The 21,951-nt window shown below is 40.1% G+C and overlaps 1 protein-coding gene across 5 annotated transcripts in view; it reads right to left on the bottom strand.

The window, feature by feature from the left end:
• The window catches only part of Ctnnd2 (catenin delta 2), an 814,201-nt gene that overhangs the window by 207,291 nt on the left and 584,959 nt on the right, over positions 1-21,951 (bottom strand). The window lies entirely within an intron of this gene.

The following is a 21,951-nucleotide window of genomic DNA, read 5'->3' as shown; positions in this document are numbered from 1 at the left end:
TCATCCCAGAAACGTGCTAGGACACATGGCTGCATCCTGCCACTCTCTCAGTGGAGCTCAACCTCACTGTTTCTAGCTGCAATGTGGACATACCTACTCCCCAGCCCAGCATCCCAAGGTCCCATGGGACTATGCTCTTCATTTGTTTGACCAATGTGTTTTCATCCCACATACAACGCCATGCTCACCGTAAATGCTCACCACATAAATGCTGAATGAATAAGGAGAGTTAATGAATACACGACTTGCTACCTTAGGATTCTATAGATTTATGAAAACACTGCTTTTCAAAGTTGAGTGATATGCCTTGTAAAGGAGAAAAGAAAGGCCTTTTGTGAACAGTCGAGGATGTATGCAGGGACCTCCAGTGGCATTTCCCATACCAGCTTACACACATAAGGAGGGAAGGCTTCATGCACATGGATAAAACCCTGATGATTCATTAAGAGCCTACAAGAAGTGTTTTCACTCATGCACATAATGCAAACATAAAAAGGAGAAAGCCTTACCGCGCTCACAGAACCCAAATCTTTTAGACTGGAAAGTATGATGTAGTGTTTTGTGTATTGTGCCTCCCATGGGAAAGGCACCAGAGAAGGTGGGGGAGGGTGTGGAGGGAAGAACTCCTGGGGCACAGCATGTCTCAGTGAATGCTGAGTTCTCTTCCTTGCACTGTGCACAGCCTGCAGGGGGTAATGGTGCCTGGGGAAGGCATCTCAAACGATTACTGAGTTGATTAGAAACAAACAATGGCTGTACAAGTTTGCGCTGCCACCAGCAATGGAGGAGTGTTTCCCTTTCTGCATAACCTCACCAGCATAAACTGTCCTTGGTGTTTTTGATTTTAGCCATTCTTATCAATGTAAGATGGAATCTCAGAGTTGTTTTTATTTGCTAAGGATGTTGATCAATTCCTTACGTGTCTTTCAGCCATTTGAGATTCCTGTATTGAGGATTCTCTATTTAGATCTAAACCCATTTTTAATTGGATTATTTGGTGACTAGCTTCTTGAGATATTTGTATATTTTGGAGATCAGCTCTCTGTCAGATGTGGGGTTGGTGAAGATCTTTTCCCATTCTGTGGGCTGCCATTTTATCTTATTGACTGTGCCCTTTCCCTTATAGAAGCCTCTAAGTTTCAGGAGGCTCCATTTATTAGTTGTTGATCTCAGTGTCTGTGCCACTGGTATTATGCTCAGGAAAGATAGAGCTATTTTTTTTCTTTAAAGATATTACTCTGCTAGGTCTGACCACCATGATCTAAGGAATAGCCCCATACCCAACACTATTAGGGGAGCATGAATTGTAGTTAATGATTTTTTTAAACTGTAATTTTTAAAAACCAAAGAGTCAAAGTGAAATGAGAAGAAGTAGGTGAAGTTGGCAAAGGGGTAATACCATTTAAATACATAGAACATAAAACTCCCAAAGAGATAATAAAATATTTACAAAAAAATTATCTGTCAAGGAACTATAACTATAACCTGTTAAAGGATATTCTTATTAAACTTATTATCTGGTCAATACGTAAATTATTTACTAATAGAATAACATAGTACATAGTAGCCAGTGAATATAATGCAGTTTCTGTTTGTGTCTTTATATAGTAGTTTTAGTGCAAATTTAAAATATCATGTAATACATTCAGAATCCCATCTGGTATGTGGCTAATGAAATCAATAGGGGCTTTATTATTCTACTCAATCGTATTGATTGTATTGGTCATTTAAGAAATACTTTAACATAGACAAATACAGTCCTGCAAGATTTTTGTTAGCTATATTTCCAACATAAGGAAAATGAATTAATTTATGTCTTAAAAAGAAGGGCAAGGCTTGCTTTTTTTCATGGCAAATTAACGGATTTTCTTAAAGGCATTTAAACAAGTTTGAGCAAACTTAGTGCTCTATATATTTCAGAAAAATATTTCCTTTTATGCCAAGAACTGAAATTACACACACACAAAAAAACTCAGATTCTCAATTTGTGTTAGGGTTTTTTTTTGTTAAATGAAAAATATACTAAATAGAAGGATGCTTTTTATTTCATTAGCAGAGTAACTTCCAGTAAGTCGATGAGAAAACAAAACTATAGCAACTGACTCCCCAATAAGAGTTTAAATGGCCCAGATGGCTCTGTCTTTCACAGACTTCCAGGCACTGCTCATGAACCTTGGTGGAGGATGTGTAAGGCTTTGACTTTCATCTCCACCTGCATCTGGCACAAAATTACTTGGTTTTTTGCAGTGTGTATTCCTGCCCTGCCTACTCAGGGAATTGCTGGGAAGCAGATGAGACAGCACAGAGGGATGCTTAAGGAGGACACATGTCTACAGATGTACTAATATGCGCTAATTCTTTCTTCTTGCCACAAAGTACCAACTCTATAAAGTCTCCATAATTCATAAAATCTTTGCCACCCCTTACAGGCTTCTTCACAGACTCTGAAGCCATCAATGTGTCCTTCCTTGGTTGGCACTGGCATCAGATAAGACCATCCAAAGGCTGCTCTGGGAACATGTGGCAAAAAAGACCTTGGAAAAGAAACTCTGACATTTTAAATCTTTTTCAATTACCTCACACTTAAGAGACGTAGCTGCGGTTACAGTAAATATCAGTAAAATTTTCTGCCCATAACTGGTTAAAGAAAACCATTTCTCATGGGAACCTCTGAAATGATCTGTTTTACTGCTGTATTAACTTTCAAGTTCATACCACCTGAGAGCCCTATCATTCATGGAGAATAAAGAAGAGGGGGGAACCCTCTATTTCGGACTGCAAGTGAATTGTCATTTTCCACACTACGTAAGGTACTTAAAAGACACAAACATACCTGCAACACTACAAGAAATCCCTCCCTACACTGCAAGGCTCTGCCTACTACTCTCCTCCTGCTGACAATAACCAGAGTGAAGGTCTCTGGTCAGTGACATGGTATGAGGATGAGGTAAGGTCAGTTGTCAGTGTATGAGCAGCTGGCTACCTGCCAAAGAAACAGGCAAAGATGCCAAGTGCATCCTTCCGGTGGGCTGGGATCACATGTCTTCCATACAGTTCTGGGTGATCAGAATTACTGAACCCCAAAGTTAGTCTCAGCATCATTTAGTCTCTAATGCAGCTATGGAAGGACTTCCTTTAAAAAAAATACAAGCCAATTTTCCAAGTTCTTTTCCTCAAGGAGGTCTCAGTGTGTCCCACGCCCATGACAGGATGTCTATCCAGGTTCTATGAGTGTGAAACAATAAACTGGACAAGATGCACAGTAATATATGTATAGAGCGTGTGTGTGTGTGTGTGTGTGTGTGTGTGTGTGTGTGTGTGTGTGTGTGTATGCTGATGGACCCATCCATGTGTACCACAGAAGCCCAAGATGTACTCAGGTGTCCTGCTCTCTTGTTTTCTACTTAATTCTTTTTGACAGACTCTTTCATTGAACCTTGGCTGGCCAGCAGCTGGGAAACCCCTTTATCTCATCCTCTATAGCTCCGGGCATATGGATGTGTGGCCACACTCAGCTTTTTACAAGAGTGCTGGGGTTCAAACAGGGTATGGTTGAGCAAAACATGATCTTGCTTACTAAGACATCATCCCAAACACCTAAATAGAAATTTATCAATAGCAAAAAAGAAACACTGTCTATACTCTGCAGCATGGGAATAGCACAAGAAAAAATTTGAGTCAAGAGACCTGAGGTCTCTTCTGGGTTCTTTTAGTGACACAGGAGAAGGAAAGAGGGAGTCCCAGTGGTGAGAACAGGGCGGGTCTTGAATGACTGACAGATAGACTATTGTGTAACTCTGGGAGATCTGCTACCCCACAATGATAGGCATGTATCCTCCCTGTCCTCTCAAGTGAGACCATGGTAAAGAGGAGTTTGCTCTTGACAGCTTACTTCAAGGACAGACTTGCTTTCACTATTTTTGTGCTCAATACTGGTTAAAATCTCCCTTGATTTTCTCTCCTTTTATTCCAGAAATTCCTGATCCTATATTACCCAGGGGTAGACAGATGCTGGTGTTGTCCTTCCAGGAAGAACATATACTTTTATCTTCAGAGAGTAGCCTTGGGTCTAGGCTATTCCTAAGGCTCCTTTACCTGAGCTTCTGTCTGGGGCTTTAGTTACCCTTTGAGAACACTTGCTTTAAGGCTCAGTGAGTGGACCCTTTAAACTTGAACTTGACCCACAGTAAAGATCACTACTATGTGTTTACTCAACTCAAGAATCAACCTCACTTTAAATAAAAAGCAGTGTGAGAGTGCCAGTGGTCAACCTAATCATTTATTTAGCTTTGTTATGGATAAAGTGGTCCATAAGACTGAAAAACTGAAGATTCACAATCACGGAAATGCTTCCGAAGTTAGTCAGGAAAAAGCAGCAAGCTCAATAAGGTTGAAAACTGAAGACTTTCCTTACCTATCTCCATAGTTACCATATATGTGAGTATATTAAAAAGAATCAAGATTCTGAGGAAATAAACAAAGGTTAAGGGTGCTGTGTGAGGAAATTTACATATATTACTGAAGTACAAAGGAGTATCTGTGAATAAAAATGTGTCTGGAGGACCACATTTTGGAAACTTTTCACAATGATCAGACTTCATGTGCCTGCATCAGGGTAAAAACTAAAGCTCTTTTAATCTGAAGTCAACTTTGTTTTGAACAGAATGACAGTAAAAAAGAAGAAAAATCATCTAGAAGAACTAATACAGGGGGAAAGTCAAAGTGAAACTACAGGACTATGGAACCAGGGACACAGTGTAAAGCACCATTCAGCAGAACGGCACGGCAATGGACCAAGAGTCCACGAATAGAAAGGAACGAGAAAACGGGAAGGAACCCCAAAAGACTTGAATATTAAAAAAAAGTTAGAATGTCGTCCAGAAACAGCAGGAGTTTAACTCAGAATCAATGAAAACACAGCAGGGGAGTGTCACCTTCCATTCTTCAAACTTGCATAATATAAATTCAAAAGGGTTAGACATTAGACTGACTACACAGTGAGAAGCCACAGGGTGATACACATGACCTTACCTATGAAATAAACAGGTGCATAAATATATAGCTATGAACCATGAAGTGGAAGACCCTCAGGAGAAGGCGTGAGTGGGCGTTAACTGGGGAAGCTAAGGCTGACACAAAAGCCACCTGCACAGTGAAAACCCAACCCCCACCCACCATATCCACAAACCAGTGAGGGGAAAACCATAGTAATTACTGACTCTGAACATGCTGGACAAGATGCTCACAGCCTTATTTTAGGTGGGGATACTGAGGCAGACAGGGGCCTAAATGATTAAATTTAGTTTGTGCTTCTAATGCCCACACACATCCGGGGCTCATCTACAAAGGAGTCTTGGGGTGGTATTGTGGTGGCCTTACTTCTCTCTACTTGCACTGATCACAAATTACATTGGTGATATTTATTTGAGCAAATATGTAAATAGTATTTCTCTCAAAACCATTTGCATTTAATACTAGGATGTGCTCCTCTATAAGTATGTATACTGCAGATTCTTCATCTAGCTTCACGAAGACCGACATTTCTTACTGCCTGTGTTTTGGATAAATAAACAAGTGCAAAGAAAAGAAGTCTCCACACATGCTTAGGGTTGGTAGGCTCTGCATGTGTTTAACCACTTGGTGTAGTATAAATGGTTACAGTAATTTACATTCTACTGCAGCAAGCAAGAGCAACCATATATACTTCACATTTTAGAATCCTTCTAACTTTCCCAATCTACTTTATACAAAATAACATCAGTCTTGTTTTAATCATCCTCTTGTTATTGGTGAGCCTGGGTCATTGAATAAACTCTCTAACCACATGGATAGAATTAGAGAGGGTTGCTAAGCAACATAAACAAATACATTAATAAGTAGAGCAAATGCCCAGATCATGGATGAAAAACTAGATGCTGAAAAGTCAATGTTTGCTAAAAAATTATTTATAGTTTTAACAAAATTTCAATCAAAATGGATTTTTTAACATAGCATAACTTTGATCTGTAATCCTGACACATCATAAAATAATGACCATTTTCAATAAGGAGGAATGAAAAAGAGGGATAATTTTCTCTCATGGGTGAATATTGTATAAGGTTTCAATAAATAAAATGTTGGGTTATTGATGACAGAGTTAAAATGGCTGAGGGATGTCTGAGGGAAAAAAGCTGATTGCAGTTCGAATTTGTTATCTGATAAAAGGCAACATTCAAAGCCAGCGTGGGAGGATTGAATTTCGTGATGGAAGGCTCATAAGGGAGGTGATCATATGTCAAGTATTCCAAGGAAGAGCTAAATATACCAAATAAAGATAAAATCAATTGGCATGAATATAAAAATTGTTTCAAAGATGAACAATGCCACAAATAACATAAGTAACTTATTTCCCAAAAAGCATACTTGCGGACACATGGAATTAACTGAGCCAGTGCTTGGGATCCTAGAAGCACTAATTTTAGAACTGTGAACAAGACTGTAACACAACCTGCTAGGAGTTACAAGCTGAGGTGAGGGGACATCCTCATCTGACTCCTACTCCAAACATTCACCTCCTTTCCTCTCTCCATCCTTCCCTGTCTCTCAGCACCAACATGGGCCAAACTGGGCAGGTCTGAGTTCATAATAAATTCAAAGATGTAAGTGTTGACTCAAAGCAAATGCTCTTCAAATTCTGATCTGAAGAAAACACGTTAGACATCTCCTTTGAGCTTAAATATTTATCCCTGTAGACTAACAATTACTAACATTCTTTCATTTCTTCATTGGGAAAAGATAAGCTTTCACATGATAATGAATGGAAAACTGAAGCTCACATGGGATTTAGCATGTTACAGAGCTCTGTGTATACACTACTACAATTTTTGAATCTCCAAACTCCAAAAGGTCAAGACACAACCGAATTATCTGAAAATGACTAAACCATACCAGAATATAGGAGTCCACAGATATTCTCTCCAAGCCTTTATACTTTTTGTAAGAGTCAGGCTGCTATTCATTTAATTCATTTTTCTTTCCACCCTTTAGGGTAGGGTTAGATAACCAAGACTTTCTCATTTAAGGAGGCAACATGCCCAGACAGGAGTTGGAGACTAAAGCCAGAAACGAATCAAATATGATGAATGGACAATGGAAACTGGGGGCAGCTTTACCTGGAAGAGATTGGCATTCATCTCATCATCATTTTGCAGTCTTCCCTTACAGAAGATCAGCTAAATTGTATGTACAGTTCCAGTACACAGGAAGTAAGAACCAAAGCAATAACAGAACCGGAAGAGAGGATGTGAGTGCCAGGGGGCAGCAGACTGCTTGTGATGAGTTAATATGGTGATGGTCACTGGCATCAGCAGGAAGGTCAGGGCCTGGGGCTGAGGGATGGAGAGAGAGAATGGTGGCTGCAGCGTGATGTGGTACCATGCTGCAGGGATGGATCTTGGGACTTTGGTCATCATTGGGGTGTCGGCTTTACTCTGAGCAGGCAAGAAGCAGAGCTGAGTTGCTCTAAAGTGCTATCTGACAAGCTAATGAATATGCATAAGGGTAGACTGGGTACCACACAAAACCACTAAGACCATCCCTATGAGAGAAACTCAGCAGGTTTCATATGACTGACAGGAAGATGATTTGTATCGTGTCGAATTCCAGAGCTTCTTGGTAGATAGGGCTGTAAGTACATTGCCTGAATCAAAGAAAGAAATCATGCCTGACTGTAATTTTTGGCTTTTTCATTTTTAATAAACAGGCATGCTGTTGATAATCATCACAGCCATACTTTGGTTGATTGACAGATGGCAAAGCACTTATGAGAGACACAGCCCCTCATTTAAATTTCATTGTGTTGACACAAAAGCATACATTTAAAAAATTACTATTCCCTTGTCCATGTAAAATGGAAAAATGGCATCTTTCAAAAACATGATAAAGAAATTGTTTTGTGTTTCAAATAGTCCACAGTTATAACAGATGATAAATATGAAAGAAAAAGCAACATATTCCATTGGAAGAGCAATGCTGAATGTTTAGCAAAAATTTCCTTCACATTTATTTATTTTATTTTAAAATTTCATAAATTTTATTAAAAGTGCTACTTCAAGTAAGATTTTCACGAAACCTCCTGGAATTGTATATAAATTACATGATTGAAAGCCTCTTATTGTTATACATTTATATTTTTCCTTCTGTACACAGTTATGAAGCATCCTACAAGTTCGAAAAACCTATTCTTTTTTGTTGTAGTAATAACCAATATCCAAGGGACTGGGTTGTGGCTGAGAAAGACTATTTATTAAATGTTGGTCCTGGTCTGGAGGATCTCACAGTGAAGGTATAAACTGCACTGCAAAGTCCACTGGAGGGTTTTCAGAGGGCAAGCAGGGTGCTATTAAATTCTGAAATGCCCAGGGGACAGCATTTTTTTCTAATTTTTGTATGTTTATATGAGTATGTATATACATATGTGAGTGTGTATGTTTGTGTTAATGTGAGTGTGCATATGTGTTTAATGTGTGTGAGTGTGTGTTTATGTGAGAGTATGTGTGTTATGTGAGGGTGTATGTGTTTATATGAGTGCATATATGTGAGCATGTGTGTGTGTTTATGTGAGAATGTATGTGTTTATGTGAGTGTGTGTATGTAAGTATGTGCGTGTTTATGTGAGTGTGTAAGTGCATATGTGGCAGTGCACATGCATGAAAATCAGAAGACAATGTGAAGGTGTCAGCTTTCCCCTATTACCATGTCAGTTCTGGGGTTTGAACTTGGGTTTTCATGCTTTCCAGGAAGAGTCTTTACCCACTGAGTCCGCGGGCCAGTCCAGAGAGTCACACTTTCTTTTGGGTTGGTTACACATGTGATAGTTTGGGGGGAAGGGTTTGGCATTAGTGTTAGGTGACAGTACGTTTTCTTCATCTTCAAATTTCTTCTAACATTAATACGTGACTGGGGATAGTCTGGAATCTTTGTGGAGTATAATTTAAGATTCTTGGAAATCTTAAAGGAAAAACAGACCCAAATCGAATTGCATGATGACGGGAAGCATCTCTGGCCAGCAGCCCTAGATCCCTGCAGTCTGTGGGTTCATTGAGTGACTTCAAGAAAAGAGAGCCCTGAAAGGGTGGAGGAGAGGCAGGTGGTGGGATGAGTGTTGGCAGCCTGAACAGAACACTTCCTAGAAGTGGATACTAGGACGATGCTGAAATCCACGTAAATGTGGACGTGGTGGAGACAGCAGCATGGAAGGACCAACCCAGGCTCCCGGGCAGGGGGAAAAGCAATGGAGGTTGTGACTTCAGAGGCAGCAATCCATCTGGGAAGGCACTTCAGTGATTTCATTTTACAATGTGTGAACATGAGTCTTAGAATCTATTTTCCCCCTTCTTTCACATCTGCAATGTTGTAAGTATTGACATAAATGTGGCTGTTTCCACTTATCTCAACTGTATACTATTATTGCTGTTTTTAATTTGATAGTTCTATTTCCTGAGGTCAGAAGGTAACAATGGAGTCCATCTACGATCCTCCCCTGAGCTCTGTCACTGGATATGGAGCCTTCAGGAAGTCCCAAAGTATGAGCAAGGGACATAAACAATGCTGTGACCCAGAGTTCCCTGGGGTTCTACCAGGCTCAACCTACTGTAAAAAGTCATGCTAAAAACCCACACCAGAAGCTGTCCTTAGTTCTTCCTGTGTTGCTCTGGAACACAAAGAAAGCTGTGACCCTTCTGCAGCATGGTGTCTAGGTAGGGACCCTCAGTAGCGCTGCACAGCTGATTCAATGTTATACACTCATCATCATGACTGTCAACCCAAGAGCATTCACACAACACTGGGAGTTTGATACTTTCGATGCATCCATGACCTTTGAGCTGAAAAACAAAATCATGTGCTATGAAATCCCATCAAGCACACTGGTGTGCATCCCCACCCTGTGATTTATCCCTTGTGGAAGAAGGAGGTTTAATTCTGGGGAATATGTGAGGGATTTCATGAAGGCCTAGCAATTCTCCCTGTCATTTAAATGTCGGTAATGCTGAATTACTAAAACTCTACATATAAAAACATTCCAAAATAATATATTTAATAAATATTATATATTATTAAATATTATATACCATAAATGCATATTTTATATTTAGCATATATTAATGTATGTATTTACTATATATTTAAAAGAAACATGTATATGTTGTGGTGGTTTGAATGAGACTCTCTCCCATAGGCTCAGATATTTGAACACTAGGTTCCCAGTGGGTGGCACTGTTTGGGTGTGCTTAGGAGGTGTGCTCTTGCTGGAGGAAGCATGTTATTGACAGTGGACTTTGGTGTTTTAAAAAGCATATGCTATCCCAGCTCACTCTGTGCTTCCTACTTGAAGTTCAAGATGTGAACTCTCATTTGTTCCTGCTACTATGACTGCCACCTGCCATCACGATTCCCAGTCATGGTGGACTGTCATTCTTATGGAACCTTAAGCCCCAATAAATTCTTTCTTTTGTAAGTTGCCTTAGTAATGGAAGTCTATCACAGCAAGGGGGTAACTAACTAACACACATACACACAATTTTAAAAGAATGAAGAAAGGCCTCTGTCTCCTCACCAAAATGACAGTCACTCATTTATTTTGCTCTAATTAAAATATATAACACTCATTTTCTTTGTTCTTTTAACTCATTAGTTGTAGGATCAAAAGTCCTGGAGGAGGTCTGTGACTCTCCAATAGATGAAGCAACCACTAAGACTGAGAACAATCATTTCTCTCTGTCAGTAACTTTAGTTTCTACACTTTCACTGGAGTTTACAGGTTAAATGTCTGCAATCTCCACTGTAAGTCACTAAGAGCTCTGGCTTTACTCCACTTTCAGACTTCACCTCATGATGCACACAGTTCTTCAAGAACTCAAAACCTCTACTGTGCGAATCCCATCTTTAAACTACCAAGTTTCCTTCTTTAGTCATTTTTTAATTTTGCATTTAAATAAAAGTAGTCTATAAAAGTGACCTGGTTTCTGTTTCTAATTCTTCAAGAATTAAAATGTGCTGGAAAATGAAGTTTCTCTCCAAACTTGAAGGCAGGCAGTGGATACACACTGAGTTTTTAACTAAGCTGATAGACCCAAAGGATATGTAGCAGAGCAGAGTGGTACCAAAGATGGTTTTGGTTTGAGTTTTAAACTATAGGTACATGGTAATCACAGTTGTTTTATTTGAGCAGACACAATCAGACATGTCAATCACTGCTAAAAATCCTCCACATCCCACATCAGAAGGTCTGGTCTACCCACTCCACTATCATCTCCCATTGACTACATTTGGCTTCTGTTGCTCTGGGCAGCTGGATGCAGATATGCTCCACCATGGCTACAGAGGGCTCCCTTTCCATCACAAAGACATCTGACCAGCCTGAGTAGCTATTGAAATGACCTCACCTGGCACCCCTTCTCTCTGCCTTAGGTCTGCCTCCCTTCTCTAGGTCCTGTTATATTTTCTGCTTGTTTCCTGATTGTTTTATGAACATCCCTGGACTTCTCCTTCCATCCCAAGTCTGGAGGGTATAAGCACCATGAGAAAGGAGATATTATCTGAAGTATTCATCTCAGTTCTTCAGGGTCTAGAGGACTACTTGGCACTGAGCAGACATACCATGCTCTTTGGAAGAAAGAAACTTTAACCCTAGACCTGGAAACTTTATAATCATCCATCATCCTGTTTGCCAACTGTACCCTTTTGGAGAAACACACATACTAAGCAAAACATACATACATACATACATACATACATACATACATACATACATACACTTCAGTACCTAAGAAGCTATTTCAGAGTTCTAGAATATTATACAACCCTGAATATGTAGACAGGAGCTCAGACAAAATTTTGCATATGTAGAAAGTGTTTTTCTTCGAACTTCTTCATTTATGAAGCAACAGTAATTTCCCCACAAGTAAATGCCACCACTGTGTTTCTGTGCTATGTGCACCTGCATCTTGTTTATGCAAGCTGATCCTGAATATATTAGCTAATTATAGACATGCAGATGTCTTGTTTGCCACAATGTAAAAATACATAAAATCTCACGAAATAGGTATCGTTCAGGTCTGTGGATGAATACTCAATTTCTGTGAGGTGTGCCTGGGTTATAAGGTAAAGAGACAGACAAAAGTCAGAACAATAAGGGAGATTATTCATACCGCATAGTCTTCACATTCTGCTGTCATTCTTCTGGGTCGAAGGCAGAATTAAAATATTAAAATAGAAAAATTTGAATTGCAGAACAAATTATCATCTATTGATTTATTTCTTAGGATGTTCATTGCAGAAAAATTCTATCTAGAACCAGAGAAACTGGCAGGGGAAGAAAATACCGGTTCTGGTTTTTCTGAGAGGTAATATTAAAAGTTGCAAGGGATTTGCTAATGTAGACATACAGGGTTGGAAAATGGCAAGACTGAATGTGAATATCAAGGAAACTGTGATTGCTCACTCAAGTATTTGAAAGGGGATTTTTCATAATAACCACTGGGGTATATGCTCAATGCGATTTTGCTACTCATCATGAAGGAAGGACTCGTACCCATAACCTAGTCATGGAGTCTAGAACCTTATCTGAGGGAAGGTGACTCCACAGAGCAAGGCAACAGGACATCATTTTTTCTGAGGTGCAGTTTCCTAGGGCTCTTCCTGAGAGAAATATTGCTTTGCTCTACAGGCTGAAGTACTGAAAACAGTTGCACCTAAGCCTGGTGCTACAACACATTCATGGTCTAATTTTTGGATATGTTACTTGACAATGGTGAATTCAGGTTACAGAGGGAATGAAGTAGCTGATCCGTTGACCTCGAAATGCAGGCTTCTACAAGATTGCTTTGATGAACCCAACAGAATCTCAAAGTTCCGTTTAATATGATAGAGGGAGATAAAAGATTTTGAATAAGGGAGATGACAGTATGAAGGAAGGTTCAACTAGAAATTGCTGGCTTGGAAGGTTGAAGAGCCCATGAACCAATGGAAACCAGTAGAAGTTAGGGAAGAAAAAACCAAAGCCAATAGCTTGTACCATGGAAACTCTGAAAAGGAACACAACTCTCCTTGTTAGGCAGTGGGTTTCAGCTTAGAAAGGCCAATTGTGGATGCCTGGGCTCCAGTGCTTTAAGATGACAACATCATACAAAATGAGGCATCTGGATCTGTGGTAATTTGTCACAGCAACAGCAGGAAGCTAATACTCGGGGCTGTGGTTGAGTTCCAGGTTAGGCTCTCATGAGCAGCCTTCAGTAGATAACAAAGCAGCTGCTTTTATCTGCACACCTGTGGACAGCAGGGGCCTGCTGGGCTCTCTTGTTCTGATGTCCAAATTCCTATCTCCACCATAGTAACTTACACATCACCTTCCCGTGCTCAAACTACTGGGACTCTCTGGGCAGCTAGATGAAGTAATCTGCAAATGACACAGGTGAACTTAGGTCTAGGAGAATCAAGACAAATGATTACCTGCTCTGCTTGAAGAAGGACCAAGGTCAAGAAGTTCATTGCTTGATTTATGGCCACACCATGGACCAATGCCCAGAGCTGATACTCGGTTTTGTTTATGTTTTTCGTTCTCTTCCTCCTTCATCCGTCTTTTTCCTGTTTCTTTGCCTCTTTTTCTAATTGACCTTAATATCCCTAATATACGTTACCATCTCTCTACAGTCCAAGGAGCTCTATCTGTTGTTATACTTTCTACTCTCTGCAGGAGAGCATCCAGGAAACACTTCTGGTCAGTCGGGAAGCAGCCCCAAGTCTCCCATTTGTCCCTGTCAGCCTCCGTGGCTCTGCAGACTTGTCTACCCAGCTCAGCTCATCACCCAAATCATACTCTTTGTATGAGGTTGCCCCCCACCCTTTTGTAATCATGATATCATCAACTCCACATCTTGGAGCACTTGGGTCTTGTAACACCAGGAATAGGGTAGTTAACATATCTTCTGTGAAACCCATTAAGATAGATGGCATGTATCTGAGATAAAAAGAAAATTGAAATTGGCTCTTTCTCAGAAATGGATTATTTAAAAAAGAAAGAAAAAAAAAGCAAAACAAAAATCCCAGCAGGTTTGCAGGCTGATTATAGCCCCATAAACATTTGATAGCTATTGAGCTTCTTTATTGGCTTGAACTTCACTGGCTTGGATATGGTCAGAGTCCGGGAGTTCTATTCTATTCAGTTGTTAATAATCGATAAAGCTTACTACAGTCCACTGCTCTAGTCTAACAGGTCCTTTGTGTTGAGAACTGTGGTGAACCATGGTAACCACTCTGCTGTTTCCTCTGTGAGCAGTGGTGTTGCTGGAATCTTCCAGGAGGTGTGTGTTGTTTTTGTTTCAAGATTGTTGGGTCTTGGCTGTCAAGTGGTTCAGGGTCAGTGTGAATAACTGGACTGTACTACCATTAATACTCTTTCCCTTTTTCTTTTCCTCCCTCCCTCCCTTCCTACCTCCCTCTCCTTTCTTCCTTCCTTCCTTTCTTTCTTTCCTTCTTTATTTCTACTTCTTTCTTTCCTTCTTTCTCTTTCTTTTCTTCCTTTCTTTCTTATTCCCTTACCAGATATTTATTGAACTGTTGGAAAATTATAAGAGTGTGGAATAATTCTGCCTTTGTTCGGTCATTTAAAACATAAACATAAACATACATGAAGTCAATATGATTTACTAATGACAAATAACTGACAATTCAGTGTCCTCTACAGCCATGGGAAAAACAGTTAAGTAGTTTAAAAGACCAATAACCCAACTGTTGAGTATTTTAAATAGTTTGATGTGTACCTGCAAATGAAAATTATGAATATTAACTTTCTTTTCCCAAAGACTTACTCATTTTTATTTCATGTGCATGGGTGTTTTGCTTGCATGTATGTCTATGCACCATGTGTGTGCAGTGCCTTTGGAGGCCAGAAGAAGACAATGGGTCATCTGGAGGTGGTGACAAAAGTAGTTAGCTACCATGTGGACTGGGAACCAAATCTTGGTGTGTTTTGTAATGGCAGCAACTACTATTAACCACTGAGCCAACTCTCCAGCCCCACTATGAATATTAACTTTCTGGTAAATCTGAAATTCTTTTTCTTACAGCTCATTTCTAATAAAAAACTTTCTTACAGTTAAAACGGTTTTCATTTTTGAAGAATCCCCTTTCATTCTCTGAGATCCCTCCAGTTTTTTTCAAACAATGTCCAAGTGCAATTACATGATGAAGCCCAGATGTGACCATGGGGCCTAATTCTCACTTTGCCCAGCCTCTTGCCAACAGTTCCCAAATGTCTCCATATAAAATCAAATTGGAATTCTGTGGGATGACCTCGGCATAATCACAACTTCTTAAACACAGAAAAGCCCAACTTCCTCTGAAACAACCTGTGTGTTGTGACTCCATGGGCAGTGTACATGGATGTGGCAGTTCTGCACCATCTAGAAGTGGTAAACTGTCAGGTGAACATCTATGGCATAGTTCAAATTCCAATGTGAATGAATCTGAGGAGTCCCTGATGGTGAGCATCCAGGCTGCACTGTATAGCTTTACTGTAGCCTTGGCTCTGGACACACATGGAACTTCACAGTACACATGTCATCATGCCACACAGTGCCACCAACTCGTGCCCTAGAACTGCAGCTCAGCTTTAAGCACACACTGTCTCATGAACCACAGTGGTTTTGCATAGGTACACAGTATCCTGCCCTCATAGAAACATCATGGTTCAATTACGTAAAACAAAGGCTTTTAGAATTTTCCTAGTATTGTTCCTCAGTGGGTAAGTACAAGACGGATGTATCTCTGAATTGTGTTGTGTTACAAAGTTTGATTTTTAAGTTGATGTTTGAGCTGGGATTAGGATAGAATATTCAATAATTTCTGAAATGTTTCTGAACACTTTTGCATCACTAATGCATATGCATTTATGGAAAGAGGAGATCTCATCAATGACAACTATAAAATAAAAACACTGATCAACTCCGAAGGACATAAACCATGTCTACATCTTATAGTATTAAATATTCAGTTAAGATTTGTTTATTGTAAGAACAGTTTAGCTCATCAGGCTCATTAGTATGCAGATTTGCTAACATTATAGGTATATAAAATATTTCTTTAAATGATTTATTATCATTAATATTTTATATAAATCTATTTTATCTATTACATACTATGGGGAATACTGTCTTCATTGCCCTTAAGTCCCTACTCTAGATTACAGATTATATCATCTGTGTTTGGTGGTTTGTCCTCACTCGCACTCCAAAACCTAGGAAGATATCATACAGAGACTGTGACTTCCCTTGATGCAAAATGCTGAAGGTATTCACAGAATTCCTACTAGAAAAATCACTGTTCATCCACAGAACTACACAGATATTGTATATGACAGTATTGTTTACTCTCACATTTCCAAGGACATTTTGACTTAACAAGGCTCTGGTGAATTCTGTTCGGGAGCTTGTCTCTTCATATATCATTGTTAACCAAGTAAATGCATTGAATCATAAAATTATAGTTTTCCAACAGTTACGGAAATTAAAATTAGCCTTGTAGAGATCCTTGGGGAATACAGGAAGTGTCTTGTATAAAAATTTATACTGTATGAAAATTATAGCTTCAGAAAAAAAACCCACCAAACACTTCTAAGAGTGCCACGTGGAGCCCAGGGAGAGGCCCTTCCACATTGGCAATGCTACCAGAATGGGAAGACCTGAGTCTTCTGATTAAGATCAAATGGAGCGATAACACCAGGACATCTGTGAGGTCAAGTTCACTTATTGAGGACAGACTCTTGAAAACAGAGGCAGTGGACATAACCAGTTAGCACAGACAGGAGATGAAAACCCACAGTAGACTGCACTGTGCATGGGTAAAAGAAACTGCCGAAGCCTTCCTATGGCACTGCACTTAGTATTTGAGAAAATGAATCTTACAAGGGAAAACTGAAAACACGGCAGATTAACACGATGTGCCCTCCTTGGTTCGATGATTTAGAGATTTTTCTTCCAGCATGGAAGTGAGGCCTCGGGGTGACGAGTTGGCAGTGATTCAGAATCAAATGGCTACTAGGAGGTGAGAGGTCAGGGTTTTTCTGCTATCTCCCTCAAGACAAAAAAAAAGCCTAAAATGCTGGGTGAAGCAGCTTATGTTGTATATAAAGTTGATCACATTCCGAGGGATGGAGTCGTATTTCAGAAATAGGTCTATTTAAAAACTTCAGAAATGTAGCAAGAAAAATTGAGCACAGTACCAGCACTTGGGAGGCAGAAGGAGAAGAAGGAATCAAGGTCAGCTTGCAAGACATGAGACCTTGTCAGAAAAAAATAAACTCTACCAAGGAAACAAAACTTAGAGAGAAATCGCTGTGTCCCATACATAATATGAACCAATGACATCCAGGCAGGCTATTGACTGCTCTTTCTCATAACAGCAAAGACTAGAAAGTATTCCAAGAAGGGGCAGGTAAAGAAGAGGAGCCATTCAAACAGGAGGAGAGAGTAACCCACAAAAGAAATGAAATGAAAACAACCCAGAGTAAAACTGAACAAACCAAGCCTAGAAATGTCACTGGCTGCATGACTGTTCCTATCACCATGCAGCTTTTGAGGTGTCTCTTGACTCATCACTGTGTTGCAGAGACAGCATCACACACCTGGTGATTTAAGTTAGGTTTCTTGTCCTGACACTAGGTTGCTAAGTTCTACTTCTTGGGGTCTCAATACGGTCACACAGACTCAAGTCTGGCCATGTTTCTACTCAGAACCTCATTCCCCACCCTAACCCCACTCCACCCTCCCTGTGTCCTACGCCTCCCTTATAGAGGAGACTAGATCCACCTTAATAGTCATGCTCTATTCTCCTCCCTTCTTCCTCTGCTGGAGTGGAACAGAGACAGCATATCTGCTTACTTAAAGACAGGTCATGAGAACACTAACTTTCCATAGATCACCTGTGCAGAGGTGGCTTGTGGGCCACAGAAAGGCCCATCCATCTGAGATGCTGAGGTTCTCTGGTGCCCTACAGTGGGAAGTCTCAATCTGTGTCTTCTGATGCTTCCAGCTGTCTTCAACCACATAGTGCTATGATCCAGAAGGAACACATCTGACACCTCTTTGCTCCCAAACTCTTTTCTGTTCCATAACCTTATGATGGTCTACTCTAGGAGTCCTGAAATCTTAGGGCAGTCCTAGATTCCCAAGACTAAGTGTATCCTCATGTCACCCTCCCCGTGGTCTGGAAACACAAGGTAAGACGCCAACTCATGTGTGAACCTCAGGAAGCTGAGCCTCCGATAAAACACCAACATTCTTCCATCCCATCTTTCCCAAGTGGAATTTCTGTCATTTTCTATGATCCTGTGAAAATGGTCATGAAACCACTGAAGAGTCTATCAAGATACAGTTCTATCAAAAACTGATCCTTTCGGAATTAGTCCTAGTACTCATGAACTCAGTTTGTAGTGGGTATGAAAATTGCTTATATCTGTATGATATGTCCCTCTGGGACTGTGGGAAGTTCCTATCTGGCATATCACATAAGTCACCAAAAGTGTCATGCTGGTGTCTGATGTTTCCACGACACCTATAAGGAGGGCCTTAATCAGCCCTTAGTCTTTTTAGCCCTTGAGAAAAACTTCCAAGGCCAGACAAGCCTGACTGATGGAGGAATGCTCTGACTGGCTCAGGGCAAGCCTGTTTGGTGGAGGGATGATCTGATTGGATCGGGCCCAAGAAAGACGAGAGAAGTGACAGGAGCAGGAGTTGGCAATGGAAGGGTAGAGGGGGTTCCAGAGCAGGTGATGAACAGCATGTGATGGGGGTGGGTAAGTACAAAAGCCTCTTAATAAAGAGCTCCCGCTGTCTCTGAAAGCCTCTGTCTCCACTGCTTTCTCCACATTCCAAAGGGTCATAATTTTGACATCCTCCCTCATCCATCATGCCTCAGTGGAACCATATCTGTCTTCTTCATTTCCAATTCTGCCACAGCCTGTAACACTCTTACTAACCTATTATCTCCTCCACTGAGGGTGAGTCACGGTCCTTTCCCTTTGAGGTCCTGTAACTGGTGCCCCACCTCTTCCATCATCCTTCATGTGTGAAGAACCAGGCTTTCAGGGAAAATGTTAAAAATTCATTGGCCATCATCGTCACTCATTCTCCATTAGCTCTGACAGCACAGTGCTCACAGTGGACCACACATCATTTTCCTCCTGTGTCGGCAAGGGCAGTGATCTCTGCAAGCTTTCAGCTTTCCACAGAGCTCACCATAGACCCAACTATTGCCTAAAGCACATTTCCAGCCTGTCTCTCCTCCTGCCTCGATTGTAGCTGATGGCATCAAGGTTTTCCCTGGAAACAGGTCCCACAGCAATATCTGTTAACATCAACACCTCCTTATCAGTGTCCCCCTTGCTGATAACAGCAGGCCTCAGGAGACAGACAGGCAAACAGGATGTCCACACACATGTTTGTCTATAAAACCAGAACACTGGTTTCACATTAAAGTATTGTAAAGTTTTCCCATTGACATCTGCTCTTTGGGGTCAGCATAGTGGTGTCCTTGCAAAAAGGATACAGAGTCCCCAGGCCACAGTTCAGCCTGGTAGTCTAGGAATCAGGGGCAAAGCAGTTTCTCCAAGGTCACAGAGCCACATTACATAGTACGACAACCAAAGTTTAAGTGCTTGTTCCAGCATCCTTTTGATAAGAGCAATGGCACTCTACTTTCTGATGCCTAGCAACCAAATACAGGCTCTTTGAAAAAGCAATGAGGAACAATTCACAGTAAGGTTAGAGAAGGAGGCATTCAAAGGCAATTGAGTAAAAAGATGGACAGAACCTTCCCTTGAACTACATGAGGTAGAAAGAATCAGAAGTAAAACCAGGAAATACTTTACATGTAGTAGACAGGAACAGGTCCTGATTTCTTTAACATTGGAAATGTTTTAAATCAGTCTGGATAAAACACAATTATGGAGAAAGGGCCATCATATATAAAGACCAATTTCTGTGTTCTGACTAAATAAAGACACTTCCAAATTGGAAAATTATTATTATAATGATATAAATTCAACATCATGTGCACTCATACGCATGCCAGTACACACACACACACACACACACACACACACACACACACACACACACAAATACATACAAATGGGGAGTGGTGACACACATCTATAATCTCAGCATTCAGAAGGCTGAGGATGAAAATCAATGCTAGCCTGGGCTGCATGGTAAGCCTTTGTCTCTAGAGAAAGAAAAAGAAGTTCCATAGGTACATATAAACAAAACCCTCAGAGATGAAGAGCTAACTTTAGTCTTCTTCCACCATCTTTAAGTGGGTACATTGTAGATAGTATTTTTCTGGAAATCTCTAACTTTTGGATTTCTTCTTCTTCTTTTACTTGTGTTATTCATCACTACAGAAAGCCTGCAACTTCCCTAACTGGACTTATTCCAAACACTCTGGAGCTATAGTCTACCCTCCCTTGGGTGTAATCACTATATGACAATGTGCTGCTTATATGCTTGTCTGGTGAGTGTGGGTTCCTTAACCTACAAATTAGTAACATTTGAATCTCTCTTTTAATGCCAACCCATCTGGGAGTCACCTTTGTCTCTTTCCATTACAATCACCTTTCTGTAACAATCAAAGTATGCTTTAGGAACGGGAATGACATCATTGGAAGGGTTGTGGAACAGGGATGACATCATTGAGAAAAGTGAGGAACAGGAATGACATCATTGGGAAGGGTGAGGAATAGGAATAACATCATTGGGAAGGGTGAGGAACAGGAATGACATCATTGAGAAGGGTGAGGAACAGGAATGACATCATTGGGAAGAGTGAGGAACAGGAATGACATCATTGAGAAAGATGAGGAACAGGAATGACATCATTGAGAAGGATGAGGAACAGGAATGACATCATTGGGAAGGGTGAGGAACAGGAATGACATCACTGGGAAGGGTGAGGAACAGGAATGACATCATTGGGAAGGGTGAGGAATGGAAATGACATCATTGGGAAGAGCTGAGGAATGAGACTGACATCATTAAAAGGATGAAGATCAGAAAAGGATTGTTTGGAGGTGGAGTAAATACAACCAGGATTATTTTTCTAATACCATTTTTCTTATTTTGGAATGATATAAGTTTAGTTATAGATTCTTGAAATGCTTCAATTGTGCATTTTAGCATCAAGCTAATTTTCCTTATAAGGAGGGATCAGGTCACAACTCTACATTAAATCTTCATTACTGGTAGATTCAGGCAATTTGTCAAATTTTCCCACATATGGGGGTCACAGTAAAATGTCTGAGTTTCCAGAAAAACAACACAGTCATGAATGGTCCTATATTTAACAGAAAACATATCCTTAATGTAAACAAATCTAACACTTTTATAAAGCTAATTTCCATTTATTACTTTCATTACATTTAATTTGATTAGATAATAGAATAAAATATAAATGCTTTTAATATTAAAAATAATCCTTTACTGTGACTTAGAAGGGTAGAAGTATTTTTTTTAATATCTAGGATGTGTATTACTTAAATGCAATTGATTGAAGTGCACAGACATACGTGTGTGTGGGGGGTGTGTATGTGTGTGTGCTCCTGGTATGTGAATCTCTCCATGTGTGAATAAAAGAGCTTATGTTCTTGTCTACTCAAGAGTGAATACAAAAAAAAAAAGACATGGAAAATGCAGGAAAGAAAAACAGACATACACCAAAATTCTTTCAATTTACAAAGGCTTTTGGTATTATCCCTGCATCAATGGCATGCTCTTAGCATACTTAACTGAAGAGACTTCTCAGAAAAAAATTGATTTAAAAAATGCCCAAAAGTTATCAATATTGATGCACTTCCTTGGACATGCTTGCAGTTCATACTCTTGAGCAAGCTTCAATGTCCCATGTCCCTCTGACTTAAAG

The sequence above is a fragment of the Mesocricetus auratus genome, unplaced genomic scaffold, assembly GCF_017639785.1.
Source record: "Mesocricetus auratus isolate SY011 unplaced genomic scaffold, BCM_Maur_2.0 Super-Scaffold_100015, whole genome shotgun sequence".
NCBI classification, from domain to species: Eukaryota; Metazoa; Chordata; class Mammalia; order Rodentia; family Cricetidae; genus Mesocricetus; species Mesocricetus auratus.
The sequence above is the reverse complement of the archived record's forward strand: the minus strand, read 5'-3'. Positions and strand labels throughout refer to the sequence as shown.